We start from the raw sequence: 19,146 nt of genomic DNA on the forward strand, positions 1-19,146 counted from the left end.
AGAGCAGAACTGAGTTGGAATTACATTTGACATGTGTGGTCATGAGACCCTGAAATCATCTCCTGGAACCTCCTGCCCCCTGCCCCTGAGCCTTAAGATGTATGTCAGAGTTCACATACGGGTCAGAGTTCCCTCAAAGACCTGGGAGCAAGCATTAGAGCTTCTGCCAACTCCTAAGGCCCCTTTATGCAAAACATAAATGGGGCCGCCCTGACCTGGTGCGAGGCTGGGTCTCAGTCATATGACAATGGCCTCCCTCTCTCCAGGCCCACAGAGCCAGGATTAGATTCTGGCCACACTTAACCCTTTGGCTCAGTGCCCTTGGGCGAGCCACAGTAAGAACAGCACTTCTTGATGCTCTGCCAAGCATTACCTAAGTCTCGGCATTCCCACTAGTTACTTGTACATTTATAGTCCAATGCCTGACTTTCTAGGGTTTCCTGGGGTATTCCCTGCCATCACTGTCATCCCAATTCCTTCCCATTTCTGACTTTCAAGCCACATGGAAATATGGAAGAAAATTCTGGAGGAGAGGGAAGCATTAACAATTACCTTCAGGTTGCAGATTTCCTCAGGCTTCTGCTCATCACAACTAATCCCTGTCCCCACTGTGACATTCAGAGGCTGGCACCTCAGAGAGAACTAGGTTCCTTTCAGTCATGTGAGTATTGAGGAGCTGAGTAGTTAGCTGTATTTGAAGGTTTGATTCTTTTGCCAATGGCATATTCTAAGGAACACCACAAAGATTTTTGAAGGCCGTGAAGCTGACAAGGTGTACTGATGAGTCTGGCCTCCAAGCTGTGGAGCAATCCTCCTGGCACTTATCTCTCAGATAGAGAAGGGACCACTAAGTGAAGGGTGCTAGGAAGGCCCGCTTGGGATGGGAGATGCATACTGAAAATAGACTATAGATCGAACATGATGGTCACTTAATACCTCTTTTGCAAAGCGCAACACCCAAAAGGAGAGAGAGAGAGAGAGAGAGCAAAAGGGAATGCCTTGCCACAGAGGTGCAGTGGGGTGGGGGAGATGGGGTGGGAGTAGTGGGAGGGATGCTGGAAACATTGGTGGTAGAAAATGGGCACTGGTGGAAGGAGGGGTACTCGATCATTGTATGACGGAAACATAAGTTTGTAAGTCTGTAACTACCTCACGGTGATTCATTATTAAAAAATTATTTAAAAAAAAGAAAAAGAAGGTGTACTGGTTAAGTAAATAAGTTCTAATTATCTGAAGACAGCTCCACCCAGTAAGATTAGGACACTGGCAAGGTTTGGTATAAGCAACATGTGTGTCATATCATTTAAAAATGCCACTAAGATCCTCCAACACTGTATGGTGGCTCTCATGCCTCCACCGCACACACAACGCATGCGCACACAAGCACGCAAGCGTGCACACACACACAGACACCCTATCCGAACTGGAACCCACTGGTCCATGTTAGTCAGCTGGGCACAGCAGCATGGATATGGGCACTGTTTCAAAAATGCCACAAAAAGGGGTCGGAAAGGTAGTACAGTAGGTAGGGCATTTGCCCTCCAGGCAGCCAAACCGGGCTGGTCCCAGTATCCTATATAGTCCCATGAGCTCCATCAAGACTGATCCCTGAGCAGAGTGCCAGTGATAAACCCTGAGCACTGTTTGGTGTTGCCTCAAATTTAAAAAAATACAAAATCAAAACAAAATCCATTCGCATATGGTAGAACCCAGTTACAGATGACCACATTCTCAGCCATATGAAACCCTCCCAGCTGCCCTGGCAGAAATCAATCCTTTTCCCTAGGTAAAAATAGTCCCACAATATGGAATTTTTCATGCTCAAATAAGGAGGACTGACTGAGCAGTCAGAATAACCATGATGGCAGAATGGAGGGACCCCAGAGAATGGCTCTCTGGGAACTGCATGAATTTAGGAAATAACTCCTGGCCAAAGCCTGGTACGCCACCAACCTGACAAATCATCTAGATAATATTGGTCAATGAGGGTGAAGTAATAGCTCTCCTGCCAGGCTTTGGAAAAAAGTCCCTGAGTTAAAAGTTAGATTCCTGATGACTGGTTACTGCAGAAGGCTGATCATTCAAACACAGCCAGGTGTTTCCCTTATGCCACATACAGTTTTTCACAGTCAGGTTGGCTTTATCAATGTCCTGGTGGATGGGGCTCTGGTCAGTATTCAGAGGTGGTATTCAATAGCCAAGCTCCACCGGGCTCTAAGCTTGGAAGTCTAGGAACACAGACAGTCTTCTGATGGTGCTAAGGGGACCCTGCCATAGAAACACATCAGGCAGCTCAGACACTGAGGTTCTCTCTAGAAGCAGCTGTAAGAGAAACATATCTGTCCTGAAAGCTTTCACCACCTCTGAATGCAGTGGACCGCACCATAGCGCTCTGTCACAGGTATCACTAAAATACACAGTGTGCCTTCACAGTTACTGCACAAAACTAGTTGTATATGGGGGGCATTAATGGTCATTGGACATCAGGAAACATTTACTTAAGCAATTGTGTTGGCAGCTGGTCAGGAATCCAGGGGCATTCTAAGCCACTGATCATTGCTCTGACAACTCAATATTCGGGAAAGGCATGTGGGAGCCACGTTAAAGTGCAGGAGGTGGCAATGCATCAAAGGCTTGTCATCTCACATTTGTCTTCAGACTTCCACCATTAAAACTGTGATTTTTTTTTAAAAAAAAAAGGAAGGAAAAAGGCCAAACGTAGATGTCTACATGCTGATCTGTGTATCTATATTCTAGAGTTTGAATGCACTCAAAGAGTAGACACAGAAGCAGTGTATGCAAGCAAAATTACTTTTTCACATCTCCTTGATCTGTTCCCTGCAACTCACACAGTAAAAAGAGACTTAATAACCTGGATCCATGTCAGTCTGAAAATGTAAAAAGTTAGGAAAAACTCAAAAAATCTAAGTCTCAACAATGTACTGTGAAAAACCAACGCTTACACTTAGAGAGAGCTGAAAAGGTGCAGTGGATGGTGTTGGAGGGAGAGAGGCACTTTGGTGGTAAGCATGGTGAAACAACACTTTTTCCCTAGACCATATTTACACTTTTTAAAACTCAGAATGCATAAACACTGGTATCTATTCAAAGAAATTAACTCAGTAGTACTGGGTCTTTTAAGATCTTGAATTTCCAGGCCAGAGCAATAGTACAGCGATTAGGGCATTTGTCTTGCACGTGGCCAACCTGGATTCAATCCCTGGCATCCCATATGGTCCCCCAAGCACCACCAGGATAATTCCTGAGTGCAGAGCTAGGAGGAACCCCCTAAGCATTACTGGGTGTGACCCAAAAAGGAAAAAAATCTCTGATTTCCCAAAATCTATGCTAACTCCCTCAAAAAGTGAACAAAAAGAAAAGTTATAACAAGCAATTATTCATAATTGTTTATAAATTCTTTAAAAGATATTTCCTCCGAATAATAAAAAATGAAACACTTGATACAGTGACTATGTTTTTTGTTGTTGTTGTTGTTTTGTTTTGTTTTTTACAGTGATTGTGTTTTTAATAAGACTCCCTTCTATCTTCTGGCTAAATAAGTCTGGTGACTAGATGATTGTTGCTTACAAATCACATAAGAAACATGATGAAAGGAGACAGACAGGACAAGAAAAATGCAGGTGCCTCAGTTCAAGCACACTTAGATTTCTCACGAAAAGATCAACAATCATTGACTTTTCCCATCCTCAACAAATCAACCTATTTAGGAGTGTTCTATTACCAATCCTAATCATTTTATTATCTGGCCCCAAACTCTGCCTTCTTCCTTCTACGAGTATTCCCAATTTCCTTGACACCACCACTGAAAGAAGGGCCCAGAATCCAGAACAGATGAAGATGTTTCCACCCTAGGAATGAGTTCCCAGTGGAGCTCCAAAGAAGGTGGGCAACCTGGGCTACCATGTACAGAGGAAGCTCAGCTACATGTGAATTTCAAGTAAAACACAAATAGTGCTTTATTTTGTGTTTCTCTGACATTTAAGTGTAACTTTATGTCTTCTTTTTTCTCTGGCAATTTAGCTCCTTCCATAGCTCCATATGGGTGCACAAAACAAGACTCCTTTCTAACATGCTATCTCAATGACAACGTTTGCAGACATAGAATTGAAGAGTAGGAACTAGGGAGAGAGCTCAAGCGACAGAACATATGACTAGCATATGTGAAGTCCTAGGTTTGGTCCCCTACACCTTATTACTCCCCCTTGCCTCCCTTACCCCCTTCCTGGAACCACTGGGTGTAGCCCTGATGGTCCCTTGAGCACTGCCAGACCTGAGCACTGAACTGTTAAGCCAAATAAGGACTGCCATGAGTGCCCTCTGCCTCTCACAAGCAACACTGGTGTTGACCCCTGATATATGGTTCTTGCGTGTTTATATGTGTAAACACACATACACACTCACACAAAATTGAAGACGAGCATTGACACCAGTATTTCTACTTTTGCCAGTTGTAGCCCCCTTCTGACCCAGTTTCCTTCCTGTGCCCCTTCCCCACACCGTCCTACCAGTTGGCTCCCTAGTGTCATACTGTCGCCTCCTGGAAATATCCCGGGGGCCAATATGGCTTCCAGTAGAGACATGCTCATCTATACCATGTCCTTGAAATCCTAAGGTCTTTCAAAGTGCTTTTACTCACTCTTCTAACGGAGAATGTCTTTGTGGAGAGCACTGGGAGCAAGAAGATGAACACCAATGTGGAGAGCCTCCGAGTCCTCCAGCCTCGGCTTCTGTAAGAATGCTCAGCTCCCGGGCCCCTGTGTGGGTAAGGACAGCCACAAGAATAATTATGCATTGCTATTTTGGGGCACCTGTTTTACAAACTGCCAGAAACTAAACTTGGCAGGCATGTTTGGGTTGGCGTCTACGGAGGATGGAGATTCACCTCCACATTTTGAGCTCTGGCTAAAAATTCCTCTTATGAAAAACAACAAGAGTTGTAAAAGTATATAGTCACACTTAAACAAATATGAAACTCTTTTCTCTGGGCCAGAAGAAAATAACTAATCTTTCTTTTCCCTTTGTCTTCTGCTCTAAAATATTCCTGCTTCTCTTGCTGAAAACTTTACTAAATGCCTCAACTAACAAATCTCTCTGTCAGCAGCCACTTACTATCTTTTCCCACCTGCAGCAAATAAGTTTCGAAAAAAATTAAAAACTAAGGGAAAAAAATCAGCCACCCAGGGGGATGGCTGAGAGGCTTAATTATTGCCTAGAAAGCAACACCTTTTAACAGCTTCTTTTAGACTAATTTTCATAATTACTTACTGATTGAAACTAGGCCTTGCAACTGTGTAAACTCATTTCCATATTAATATTAAGTAGCGATTAATGCAGCTCAGGACCCAAGTTCAGGTTCTGGAAACAGAACCTGAAAATAATGAAAGAAAGTTAAGCTCTGGGCAAACATGTTACTTGTCTCTCAAATGTGTTTTTCTGTTCATTAACCGGCAGGCAATAAGCTCACATTTGCTCCCTGATAATTTACCAAAGGCATTCAGACCCGAAGGGGACAACAGCCAGCCTTGCGATTCCAACTGTTCGCGTGTCTTGTGTCTCTCGCCTGCCTGTGCTTATGTTCGAGTGTTCTGTGTGTGTGTGTGTGTGCGCGCGCGCGCATACACACTCTGCCCTGCTCTCAATATGAATCACTTTCTCACGTGCACTTACCCGGCTCTCTCCCCTTCGATTCCTCAGAGCGCCTGCTCTGCCTGAGGAGCCCTGCACAGCGCTGCTGACGCTGCTGCACTTGTCCCCTCTCTCCCACCTCGCAGAATCCAACGGTTTCCACATTAAACAGAATAATAATTAACCAGATTAGCTCAGAGTAAATCATTTTTATTACTCAACCCAACTGCATGCAAATCATTGCGCTTTAGCACTGCTCTGCTTAACCAAACTCCCATCTGGGGGCAGGGGAGAGACAACGCTCCGTCAGTCACGCAAACTCGTGTCTACTGCAAGAAGGAAATAAATGACTTCAGCGGCACTTGTCTGAGAGTGTGGGGCTGTTTATCATCCTTTATAAACTGAGTGTCCTGTCAACTTTTGTCTTTGTCTTTGTCTATGACATATCCATGCCATAATTGCCCAAAATCCTGGAACATCAAAAGTCATACAAGATGTCAGATTATTTTCCTTAAGATATTAATAATTTTATTAGTAAGAAAGTGGCAGCAATTTGCAGGCGAGGACAAGGGTGGGGATGCAACTTGCACCATACCCAGCAGCACTCGAGGGCTATTCAGGGCTCTGTTTTCTGGAGTGCCCGTTAGTGGTGCTCAGGGGAGCATATGTGGTGCTGGGGGTCAAACCAGGGTCAGCCACATGCTAGGCAGAGGCCTTAACACCTGTACTATTTTGCCAGCCCTATTTCTGCGTTGGCTACCTGATACGTTCCAGCCTCCTCAAAAGTCCTGTGACACACCATGAAGATGAGAGTTGGACATGATCACTCTGGGGATGAACTGAGTGCTGACAGTAGATAGATATATACATAATAATCTTTCAGTACCTGTATTGCAAAGCACAATACCTAAAAACGGAAAGAGGGAGAGAGGGAGAAAGTGAAAGGGGAGGGGAAGAGGAGGGAGAAGAGGAGAAGGAGAGAGAAAGGAAGAGGGAGAGGGAGAAGAAAAGTGCCTGCCAGAGGCAGACTGAGGATGAGCACTGGTGGTGGGAGGAAACTGGGGACTTGGTGGTGGGAAATGTACAAATGTGCACTGGTGAAGACCAGAGTTAGAACATTATATAACCGAAACCCAATCATGAATAATTTTGTAACTGTGTATCTTAGAGTGATCCATTGAAAAGAAGAGAAACAGACCTTTGACATGCAGTTAAGCCATGCTAAGCAAACAAAGCAACTGCAATATTGAAACCCCAATAGTGGTTGGAAGCTCCTCATTATAAGTGTTGTGTTTTCTTAATATTAGCAGGCATGAAAAGTGGTAAGGAAATAATGCTTATTTTCTTTGGTCTATAAATCTTGTTTTATCTTAAATAATATAAGTTTATTGTAAAATAAAATTTTATTCACTTTTCTTTACCAAAAAGAATTCATCTGAGAGTTAATGAAAGCACTCAAAAATTCCAGTTTAGCAGAAATGCATAATTACTCTCCTGCCCAAAGAGGCTCCATATCCAGAGCGTAATCCCCAAGTTGTTACCCCAGGGCAGGAATTGCCTAACTACTTATTTTCACCTTCCTGGGGTTCAGGACAATCCTTTGGATATTTGGTTCAGTGAATCTAATTATGACCTTTACATGTAAAATATGTCCCCAAGATTATATCATGTCTCTGGCATTCCAGGAGTAAAGTTATAAGGCTTTATTTAATTTTCCCTTACGGGATCCAGAGTTCAATTACTCCTATGTCAAAACTTCACATTTATGTAGTAAAATTACAAGCTGGCATTCAAATCTATTCTTGAGTATTTAAAAAGACCAAGGAGTTTTACTCTATGCACTAAGTACTATGGCAATTCAGTCACACACAGGAACAAAATAATTAAATCAGTACCAAAACTTAAGTCAATAATTATTTCCTTATTTGTTAGAGGAAATCTTCTCATTCATTATATTGTTTATTTTACCCCTTTATTTACCCCAGAGACTATAAAACCAAGCTCCCGGAAGAGAGCGACGCAGAGTCTCTTGCCCCCGAACCTGGCTGTCTTCACCAGGACCCCTCAGAGGGAGTGAGTTGAGTTTCCCTCCCCGCCCCGAGCAGAGCCCCAGCAGCCAAAGACCTCCAGAACCCAGCCACAGCCATGCTCAAGGCTCCTCTCTACACGTTCAGATAAACCTCACACATGAAGGAACCGGCAGAGGAACCCAGGTATGCGGGACCTTGGAGTATAGATCTCCAAGCCTGCTCAGATCAGGACTGAGCCTCTTCTGCCCAGATGCCCCCATTTTCCAGTAGCTTGGCAGTCACACCCAGAAACTGCTCCCAGCGCCATGTAATCCCATCAACAGCCAACATCCAGAGACCAACATGCAGAGACTATAAAACCAAGCTCCCGGAAGCGTGAAATCTTATAGCCTAGTTCTCTCTGTTGGAGAACATGGCAAGCTACCAAGAGTTTTCCTGCCCATATGGGAGAGCCTGGTAAGCTCCCTGTGGCATCTTCACATGCCAAATACAGTAACAATGATGGGTCTCATTCTCCTGACCCGGAAAGAGCCTCTAATGCAGCAGCATCGGGAAAGACAAGTAAAGAGAGGCTGCTAAAGCTGCTAAAGCTGTTAGGAGAGATGAAGTCATGAAATTTGCTTATAAATGGATAGACATGGAGAGTATCATGCTAAGTGAAATGAGTCAGAAAGAGAGGGACAGACATAGAAGAACTGAACTCATTTGTGGAGTATAGAAGAACATCACATGAGGCTGACATCCAAGGACAGTAGATAGAAGGGCCAGGAGAATTGCCCCATAGCTGGAATCCTGCTTCATGAGCAGAGGGGAGAAGGCAGATGGAATAGAGAAGGGATCACTAAGAAAATGATGGCTGGAGGAATCAGTCAGGATTAGAGATCTGTGCCCAAAGTAGATAAAGGACCAAACATGATGACCTCTCAGTGTCTGTGGTGCAAGCCATAATGTCCAAAAGTAGAGAGAGAGTATTGGGAATATTGTCTGCCATGGAGGCAGGGGGAGGGTGGGAAATGGGGGTTATAGCAGGGTGGTAAGGAATGTGTACTGGTGGAGGGATGGGTGTTTGATCATTGTGTGACTGTAACCCAAACATGAAGACTTGTAACTATCTCACGGTGATTCATTAAAATTTTTAAAATGTATTTAAAAAAAGAGAGAGGCTGCTAAAATCTCAGGGCTAGGATGAATGGAGATGTTACTGGGCCTGCTCAAGCAAATTGAGGATCAATGGGATGATAGTGATAGCCCCCTACTCCACCACTTTTAATACCAACTAGTACCAAATGTTCCAAAGTAACATTGCATTAAAATATATCACACACAGAGAAAAAATAAAGAAAACTCTTCCCCATTATCATTAGAGAGCTAAGGTTAATATAAAGGAATCTCAAAGTCATTGATAAAAATAGAGATGAAGCATCAAGTGCATCACCAAACTAGTGAAGTAAGTGTATGAAAATTACTTAAATTGACCATAATACATTGAGGAAAACCAAACTTACCACATACAGAGCAAGAGAAGTAAAACCAAAAGCAAATTTATAATATGTGCAAGAAACAAAAAGGAAATCCTTGAAAAAGAAAAATCACAAATTTACAAGCTGTGGGTAGTGGAGGAAAATGTATTTTTAGAACATACATATAGGAAGATAAGAGATATCTCCTTTCTAGAGGATGGGCAGAGAGCAGTGCAGATCAAACTGTCAAATCCATGGGAAAACACCTAACTTAGATCTTTAAAAAGATGAGGGGGTGGGTGCAGAGCACTAGTACAGCTGGCTGGCCACTTGCCTATGTGTTGCCAACTCAGGTTCTATCCCTAGTACCTCTGAGTTTTCCAGGAAGAATCTCTGAGCACAGAGCCAGGAGTAAGACCTAAACATAGCCAGGTGTGGCCCCAAAACAAAAACAAAATACTGGTGAGAGAACATGAAAAGAGAGAAATCATTTAAAAAAAAAACAACAACCAGATATAGTCTTAGAATAATAGACAGTGAGCTTTCAGTTCTTCTTGAATTCCAGTCTGAGACCAGCTCATTTGTGACACAGGCTTTAATACCAGCCAACGTCACTTTCAATGAATCAGACCTGTTAACTAGGGCGAATCAGACCTGGTAACTAGGGCGAATCAGACCTGGTAACTAGGCCTGGCTGTATCTGGACCAATACAAACTACATCTGTTAGAATCCTCAAGGTCATCTTCTATGATCATGTTTCATGATTTTTTACTTCTTTCATGTAAAATTCCCACTGATGCATTCCCAAACTCTCTTCCCATCCTTGTTCTCCTCGGTAGGCTTCTTTCTCTGCCTCCTGATCCTCAGTGATCCCACTGTACCTCCTAGGAACCCTATCTGCAGATAAACCAGTCCTTTGGAACTCTTAAGCTCTTGACAGAATCCTGCACTCCTTAAACTGACACTGAAACCTGACTCTCTGAGACATTGCTCCTCCATCTGCTGACTGTCCGAGACTCCGGTGGGATCTGCGGAGCAAGACTCCTCCAGTTCCACCCATGTTATTGCAAAATGAAAAATTTCACTTTATGAAAAATTTCACTTTCCTAATTGATGAGTAGTATTCCCTTGTCCATTCACCTTTTGTTGGATTGTTTCTAGATATTGGCTATGTACATAATGCATCGATGAACATAGGGCTGCATAGATCTTTTTGAATTAAGTTTCTTGGATTTTCTTTGGACAGATACTCTGGATACCAAACTGTTCTTCATTGAGGTTGGACCAAATTATATTTTTAACAACAATGTAAGATAAGAGGGTTTCTTTTTTCACATTCCCCAACACTTTTTCTAGTCTTTTGTTTTGGGGGTTACTGGGAGAGGAATAATACCTGGTGGTGCCCAGGAGATACTTCTGGCTCTGTGGATGTCTCTATTCTAAAGATGACTTCTTTTGCATCACATTTTTTGAGTTTAATGTAATTCCGGACTGGAGCGGTAGCATAGCAGGTAGGGCATTTGCCTTGCACAAGGCTGACCTGGGTTCGATTCTTCCATCCCACTCGGAGAGCCCGGCAAGCTACTGAGAGTATCCCACCTGCATGGCAGAGCCTGGCAAGCTGCCCATGGCGTATTTGATATGCCAAAAACAGCAAAAACAAGTCTCATAATAGAGACGTTAACTGATGCCCGCTCGAGCAAATCGACGAGCAATGGGACGACAGTGCTACAGTGATAATGTAGTTCCATTTATTTATTTTTTTGCTTTGTTTTCCATGTGAATGAAGTCAAGTCACTGAACATACCTCTAAAGTCAGTATTACATGGATTTTGACTATTTTCCTCTATGTATTTTATTTATTTATTACTTAAGTTTTGAAGACACACCTTGTGGTGGTTAAAACTTATTCCTGATGGAGACCAGAGAGATAGTACAGTAGGTAGAGTGCTTGCCTTGCACACAGGTAACTGGGCTTGATCCCTAGCATCCCATATGGTCTCTGAGTATCCAGGAGTATCTCCTGAGTACAGAGCTGTGAGTAAATCCCTGAGCATTGCCAAGTGTAGCCCAAACTGGGGATTAAACAAAGGTCAGCCACATGCAACATAAGCACCCTTATCTCTGTACACCTCTCTAGACCCTCTTCTATGTGTTTTAGTGATTTGGGTCTAATACCTAAATCATTAATACATTTTGGGTGAACTTAAATGCATGATATTAGATAGTGGATCTCTTTTCTCAGTCTTTTCTCTATTTCCCTCCTTCCCACACTTTCATCCTTCCTTTGTTTCCTCCTTTAACCAATCTGAAAGTGGAACGATTATTGCTCATAGCAAGCATAATTCCCACGGAACCATACCCTATGTTCCCCACAAATTCCCATCCTGGATTATGTGTTTCTAAAGCAGTGGTCCTTAAAATTGGCCTAAAGTTGTCAACATTGTAAGATGTTTATCTTTGATATCACTTGCTCATATACTAGATTACTGTCTTTTTTTGATATTTTAATTGTATAAGTCGCAGAGTAGGAGTCACAGATGACACTGAGAAATGTTGCTTGATTCATGGGGAAAATGATGGACAGATAAAAGACTAAATGACAAGAAAAATATAAACTGAACTTTAGAATACTTATATAGATTATAGGTTTATGACTACTTAAAGAAACAAAGAATGTCAATTATGAATGTAAGCTGAAGGGAAGCTCAAGAAAAACAGTATAAAGCTTTATCCTAAGATTTGCTCACCAATAATACTGAGGACGTACTTACATTAAGTACAACATTAAAATTGCCAAGAAGCTAAGCATAAAGAAAAACGTGATATAGCCCTGTCTGTGGAATAGCTCAATGGCAGAGGCATGAAGCCAGAATCCCATTGCCAGCACCAGCCCACACCACAACTGCAATCCCAGTGGCACTGCCACTTGTTGACCCCAGAAATAGGCATGTAATTCTGATGCACGACAATCAAGTACATGCAAACATCACAGCTAAAATACGTGACCACCCCACAACCACCACCAATGAGCACCTCCATCAACTGTACAAATCAAGTCTGCAATGCCCACAATCAAGTATGCAAAAGCTGAAATCAAATCTGTGAGAGGTTTGATCATTATAATGATATAAACAACTTTTGATTGGAGAGATAATACAGCACGTAGGAGAGTTAGCTTGTTCGAAGCCAACTCAGATTTTATCTTAGGCAACCCATCTTGTCCCTGAGTACTGCCAGAAGTAATTCCTGAGTGCAGAGCCAGGAGTAAGCTGGTTTTGAGGTGGACAAAAACCCCAAAATAACAACAACAACCACCACCAGGAAAGGCAAGGGGTAAAAACTGAAATAAATGTGGTAAGCCAGAAACAAGATCCAAAGGCCTTCTGAAGTCTAGAACAATAGATCAAATTAAATATATCTTCTCTGCATGTATATATTAATCATGAAATCTTTAGAGATAATTTTATACCATATGCACAATATTATATATTATATATATTACACATATGCACTCTTAAATTGGGACAGACATAAAGTTCTTCATTTCATCCATATCTTTTACTCAGATCCAAAACCCCAACTTCACAGATACAGAGATATAAAGAAATAAAACTGTCCATGGGAAAAGATATATGGGCTTCACTTTGTTGCAAAGTTCAGTTTGAATCAACTGTTCTAAATTAATGCTATTTCATTCTCCTGTCTAGACATAAGACTCTGATAGCCAAGCACCGACTACTTCTTTGTAAAGTCACACTTAAAGCACTGTGCTTACTGCAGGGCACTGAGATGTTGTCAAAGTAATTTGGATCAACCAGAACAAATTCAAAGAAATGTAACACTCAGAACTCAAGAGAAATATTGTTATCTTAATCCAATCTGATCCCAAGCTTGGCACACTGAGATTGCCAAGTGATATAATTTTATAGCCTTAAGGTTCTAACATAATCAATGCTCATATAAGACATTCAGGATTAGGCAATTAGAAGAAATCTGTTAAATAACAAAGACAAACTCAGTGTGTTTATAGCAGATGTCTTGTTTTCGGTCTTCTTTAAACATTTTTATTGAGGTACCAGGAAATACAATATCATTAATTAACTATTCATGTATATATCATTCCAATGCAACACCCATCACCAAAGTCAACCACTTTCTTCCAGTTTTCCAAGGGCCCTACCTGGACATGTGCCCTTCCATCTAAGCTTTGCTCTATAGATAAAATCTCCAGTTTCGATGAATTTGGCTATTTGTTGATCATTACATTTGCTTCTCTATATTCCTTGAGAGAGAGAGATCTTTTTAAAAAATTATTGTGGAGGTGATGAGACCTACACACATTTAGATGAATAAAGCTAAACCCCTGAAATTCTACCATATTGTAGATTTGGTGGATTTGGTGTATTTTTTTTAAAAAACTGTATATCATTCTATTTTTCACAGGTATATAAAAATTTTAATAGAAGTATAAATAATTTATGCTAATATATTTTTAAATTAATAAAAAATAGATAAATTCTAAAAATATACTAAAAATGTAGTAAGAGTAAAGAGAGGAGAATTAAAAAATTTAAGGGAAAATATGAATAGGCCTATCAAAATATAGAAGTGTGTTTTATTTGAAGAAAGGGAATATTTGCTTTATGTTAGAAAATATATCATAAATAATGCTTAATTATGTTATTCATGTATTAATATATGCATTAAAAATAAAAAACTATAATAAAATATAGTTAAGAAAGTCAGCAGAATATACATAAAACATTCAATATAAATGAAACATCAATTCATTGTTCAGAAAGTATAAAATTCCTTAGCAATCTAGGAACAAACGGACCTTTCTTAACTGAGTAGAGGACAACCATTAAGTGAATGCCATACTCAGTGGTAAAGTGCTAAGAAGTTTGTCTTGTCTTTTAAAGAAGCTCATTCAATGCTTCTTGAAAATCTGGTATCAAAACTAAGAATTTTCTAAGCTGTTGTCTGCCCATGAAGCTCTGTATCATTCCTATATATCTAGCTGGATAGATTATTGGTGGGGTATTCATTTCATTGAGATTTTGTACTATATCCTTCCACTCACTTCTGGCTCACAGAGTCTCAACTGATAGATCTGCTGTGAATATTGTGGACTCTCCTCTGTATGTGAGTTCCTTTTGAGATCTTGCTGCTTTCCTTATTCTTTTTTTTTTTTCTGTTTGGGGTTCTGTTTTCACCAGGACCCTTCAGGCTCTTGGATTTGGGTGCATACAATCCTCAATTCTGGGAAATTCTTATCTATGATTTCTTTAACCAGTCATTCTTCATGGAATTTGCCTTCCCTTTCTTCAGTGACACCAATGATTCTTCTGTTAGTCCTCTTGACCTCATCCCTTAGTTCATTTCCTTTCAAACTTTTTTCCATCTTCAGCTCTTTTCTAGAGGTTTCCTGCATTTCATCTTGAAGCTCCCTGACCTTTTCCTCAGCTACTCTTATTCTGCTTCTCAGACATTTCATTGCATTTTTATAGCACCTAACCATAGTCTTTATTTCTTTCACTTTTTACTACAGTCTCAACTTCTGCTCCTTACTCACTTGTGCTTTGCTGACTACCTGTGACACTGTTTCTCTGCGCTCATCAAATGTCCCGAACAACGTGTCTAAAAGGCATCCTGTGAGAGTTTACATAACTGGTTGGTACTGGTAAAACCTTCGGTGTTACTATTTTTGCTCATTAGCTTGGTGATTTCTATGTATCTTCCCCTACTAGTTGCTGTGTTCCTGCTGTGATGAGGGTAGATCTTTTGTAGCTGGTAGTTAGCCCCTAGGAGTCTCTGAGGGATTGGACTGAGTATTGGTCTTTTCATTCCCTTCCTGTCTTCACCCAATGACAGGATGTATGAATGTGAGCTACGGGAGCTGCAACAAGCAGAGCTGTTGGTGCAGGAGACGTGAAGGTGAGTCTGCTGAGATGGCGGAAGCTGGGTGTAGAGGCTGGCAGGACCCCACTGGCTTACCAAGTTTTAAAGACCCCTTCATTTGCCTCTTGTAACTGGTGTGAATGGGGTCCTCCTGATGGTCTTACATTCCTTTTTCAGAAACAGTGTATTCTTTCAAAATAACAAAAAGAGAGGTAATAAAGAGAGTATAGCAGATAGGACAGTAGACACAGCCGAGTCAGGTTCAATCCTTAGCACCCCATATATGCCCTGAGTCTACTCGGAATGATCCCTGAGCACAGAGCCAGAAGCATAGCTAGGAATGACTAAGAAACAAAAATAAACAAAATAACAAAAAAGATATTTATAGCATCTCCATTTATTTAACTCTTCTGTGAATTTTACTTTAGTTTAATACTAACACTCATGCATAAAGAAACTAAGCATCTGACAATATTGATATGGATCATTTCCACTATTAACATTCCATAAATACTGCTGACCTCTGGCTTGAGTCAATAGTAAACAAATCTAAAGTAAAATGGACTGACACAGCACAAAGACTGACTTAATCATATATTTTAAGTGCACATGAGTTTCCCTTATGCCATCTAAATCATTATGACCATAGGGTCAGTTGAAAATTACATCTGAAATAGTCTCAAGAAATCAGTCAACATAATCACGTTGAGTTTATGCTATGTTAATGGCTTACATCTTTCAGAGAGTGACTTCATCTCTGAGAATATAAATTTATTTTCAGGATATCACTATTATCACTAACATTTTATGATGGTATATATTCCCAGAACACTGGAAAAATGGGAAGAGAAACAGATCTGAGGTTCTCCCTTCATCCTCATCACACATTGTTAGGTGAATTTTATAAAGATAGAGAGTGAAAGTTGGAGCATACAGGGCCAAGAATCCTATCGCAACTCTGGGGAATAAATGCAGTTGGCTGAAGCAACTAAATTCTAAACATTCACTCATCCAGTCTCTGCACAATTAGTTGATTCTGACTTTTGAACTAGATTCACGTTTTAATTGCTTTTTTATTGAACCACTTATATTTTGAAATATATATATTAAAAAAATCACAAGCTAAGGATGAGCAAGACTTCACAGCAACAATTAAAATCAACAAACAAAAACATAAAACAACAGGAGCTTACAGATAACTGGATTCAGTTATTTATTTCTCTCTTTATTCAAAATGAAGCTTTCCTTAAAATTTCTACCATAGTCACTGAAGCATAGTATGTCCAAACCATAAATGCATATAGTGTGGGCAATCATCCAGAAAAATAATTAGCATTAGATGGAGTATTTTAATTATCTTACAGAATCATTTTTTCAGTCCAAGTACAAAAGGGAAGTGGAAGAAAAAATATTCAGATGGTTGATCTGAGTTAGTGTAGAGGACTTCAAACATGTGGCATGAATGCCATCAGCCTTCCTGTTGGAACCTATATAGACACAGCAATGCCAGCATTTCCCGTTGTACCCAGACTCAGGCCTTACCATCCACAACCTGCCACATCAATTAACCCCTCAAATCTCAAGTAAAATATAATAATAATTTTAAGTTGGACTCATGATAGCCTATGGTATTCTTTATCCTTCTTTGCTCTACTATGTGCCAAATGACTAACTCATGTTTAAAAAATAATGATCATAGAATTCTGAATAACATGCTTTTTATGTATCATATCATTTAGTCCTCAATACATTAGGTTCTATCACTATTTGTTTATTTGCAAAGTCAGGGGTTGAACCCAGGTATGATGCATATAAGCCGTGTGCTTTTCCAGTGAGCTACATGGCCAGCCAGCATTGTTATTATTTTAAGTGGAGATAAACTAAATGCATAAGAGGTTAAATAGTTGCTTCAAGAGCACACAAGAAGACATTTCTGCATGCAAATAACAAAATAGAAAAGAAATAAATTTAAAAGACAAACCCTTTTCAAACAGTGTTGAAAAATATTAAATACCTAAGAATCAACCTAACAAAGGAGATGAAAGACCTAAACAATGAAAAATATAAATAGCTCTCAAAATAGAAGAGGAAAACAGGAAATGAAAATAAATTCCCTGTTTGTGAATTGAACATCATTAAAATGACCTTTCTAAGAGCGGAACAGATGTAGACTGCACTCATTTGTGGAATATAAAATAACATAAGGGGCTGGAGCGATAGCACAGCGGGTAGGGCGTTTGCCTTGCACGCGGCCAACCCGGGTTCAATTCCCAGCATCCCATATGGTCCCCTGAGCACTTCCAGGGGTAATTCCTGAGTGCAGAGCCAGGAGTAACCCCTGTGCATTGCCAGGTGTGACCCAAAAAGCAAAAAGTAAAAATTAAAAATAAAAATAAAGATAAAATAACATAACATAACATAATATGAGATTAACACCCAAGGACACTAGAGACAAGGGCCAGGAAGACTGCTCCATGGTTGGAAGTCTGCCTCATGAGCTGGGGGAGAAGGTAGCTGGGATAGAGAAATGATGGTCACTAAATCAATGGTGGTTGGAGGGATGGTTCGGGGTGGGACATGTGTGCTGAAAGTAGATAAAGGACCAAACATGATAACCTCTCAATATCTGTATTGCAAACCATCATGCCCCAAACTAGAGAGAGAATAAGAAGGAAATTGTCAGAGAGGCTGGGGTTGGGGTGGAGTGGTGGTGGTGGAAGGGGTACTGGGGACATTTGTGGTAGAAAATATACACTGATGGAAGGATGGGTGTTCGATGATTATATGACTGAAACTCTATCATAAAAGCTTTGTAACTGTATCTCACAGCAATTTAATAATAATAAAAAAAACTTTTAAAATGATCTTTTACTGGAAGCACTATAGCACTGCACTGTTGCACTGTATCACTATCATCCCTTGTTCATCGATTTTGCTCAAGCAGGCACCAGTAACGTTTCCATTGTGAGACTTGTTGTTACTGTTTTTGGCATACTGAATATGCCATGGGTAGCTTGCCAGGCTCTGCCGTGAGGGAGGGATACTCTCGGTAGCTTGCTGGGCTCTCCGAGAGGGACAGAGGAATTGAACCTGGGTCGGCCACATGCAAGGCAAATGCCCTACCCTCTGTGCTATTGCTCCAGTCCACTGAAAGCACTAGACAGATTCAATGTACCATTTAAAATTCCAAGGAAATCAAAGACTTGGAACAACTCTACTAAAATTTGTATGGAACTATAGACTCCACATAGCCAAAGCAATACTAAGGAGAAAAAAAGAGAATATGGGAGGCATTGCATTTAGCAATATTGAATTGTACTATAAAGCTATAATAATCAAAACTGCAATGTACTGGAATAAAGACGACCTGCAGACCAATGGAACAGAACTGAGAGTCTTGAGTTAAGCCCCAGGATTTATAGGCAGTTAATCTATGACAAAGGACCTAATTATATAAAATATATAAAGTATATAAAGAAAATCTCTTGTACAAATGGTGCTGGGAAAACTGGATAGCTACATGTAAGAAAATTAAATTGGAATTGTACCATTCCAACCATTCACAAAAGCAAATTCAAAGTGAGTTTATGACCTCAAGATAAAATCAGAACTCACTAAATACAATGAAGAAAACATAAGCAGAAACCTACATGAAATAGAACATATCAGAATGGAAAACTTCTACACAGTGAACTTATGATCAAAAAAGACAGATGCTCTACAGGATAAAACAACTGTATTTTCAAATCAAACAGCTAAAAAAGGGTTAATATCCCAAATGCTTTAAGAATTTATACAACTTTACAACAACCACCAAAAGAAAAAGAAAAAAAAAACCCAAACTACTCCTTGAAAAATATCAGCAGATGATCTGAACAAACTAGATGTTCCCAAACTAATCTGCCCTACTGCTCTCTCTTTGGAGGGACTCTTTGGAAGGAAAACATTACACAGCACTACCCAAAAAATCTACCTTCATTGACGTAACAAACAAATTGTCCCTCAATTGCACCCAAAGCTATTACAGCTACCTTGGATCATTCAAGTTCTGTTGAAAAGGCTGAAAAGAGACACTTCTCCAAAGAGAGCAGAGGCAAGAATTACA

At 40.4% G+C, this 19,146-nt stretch overlaps 1 protein-coding gene across 9 annotated transcripts in view; it reads right to left on the minus strand.

Moving 5' to 3' along the window:
* LYPD6B (LY6/PLAUR domain containing 6B) overlaps positions 1 to 19,146 on the minus strand; it is a 232,070-nt gene that overhangs the window by 151,703 nt on the left and 61,221 nt on the right. The window contains exon 2 of one of the 9 annotated variants that reach the window (XM_055142119.1): positions 4,658 to 4,775. The exons of the other annotated variants lie outside the window; for them this stretch is intronic. The gene's annotated coding sequence lies outside the window, so the exon portion shown is untranslated. The remainder of the gene's footprint in view (positions 1 to 4,657; positions 4,776 to 19,146) is intronic. 9 annotated transcript variants of the gene reach the window in all.

This window comes from Sorex araneus, chromosome 1 (genome assembly GCF_027595985.1).
Source record: "Sorex araneus isolate mSorAra2 chromosome 1, mSorAra2.pri, whole genome shotgun sequence".
Classification (NCBI taxonomy): Eukaryota; Metazoa; Chordata; class Mammalia; order Eulipotyphla; family Soricidae; genus Sorex; species Sorex araneus.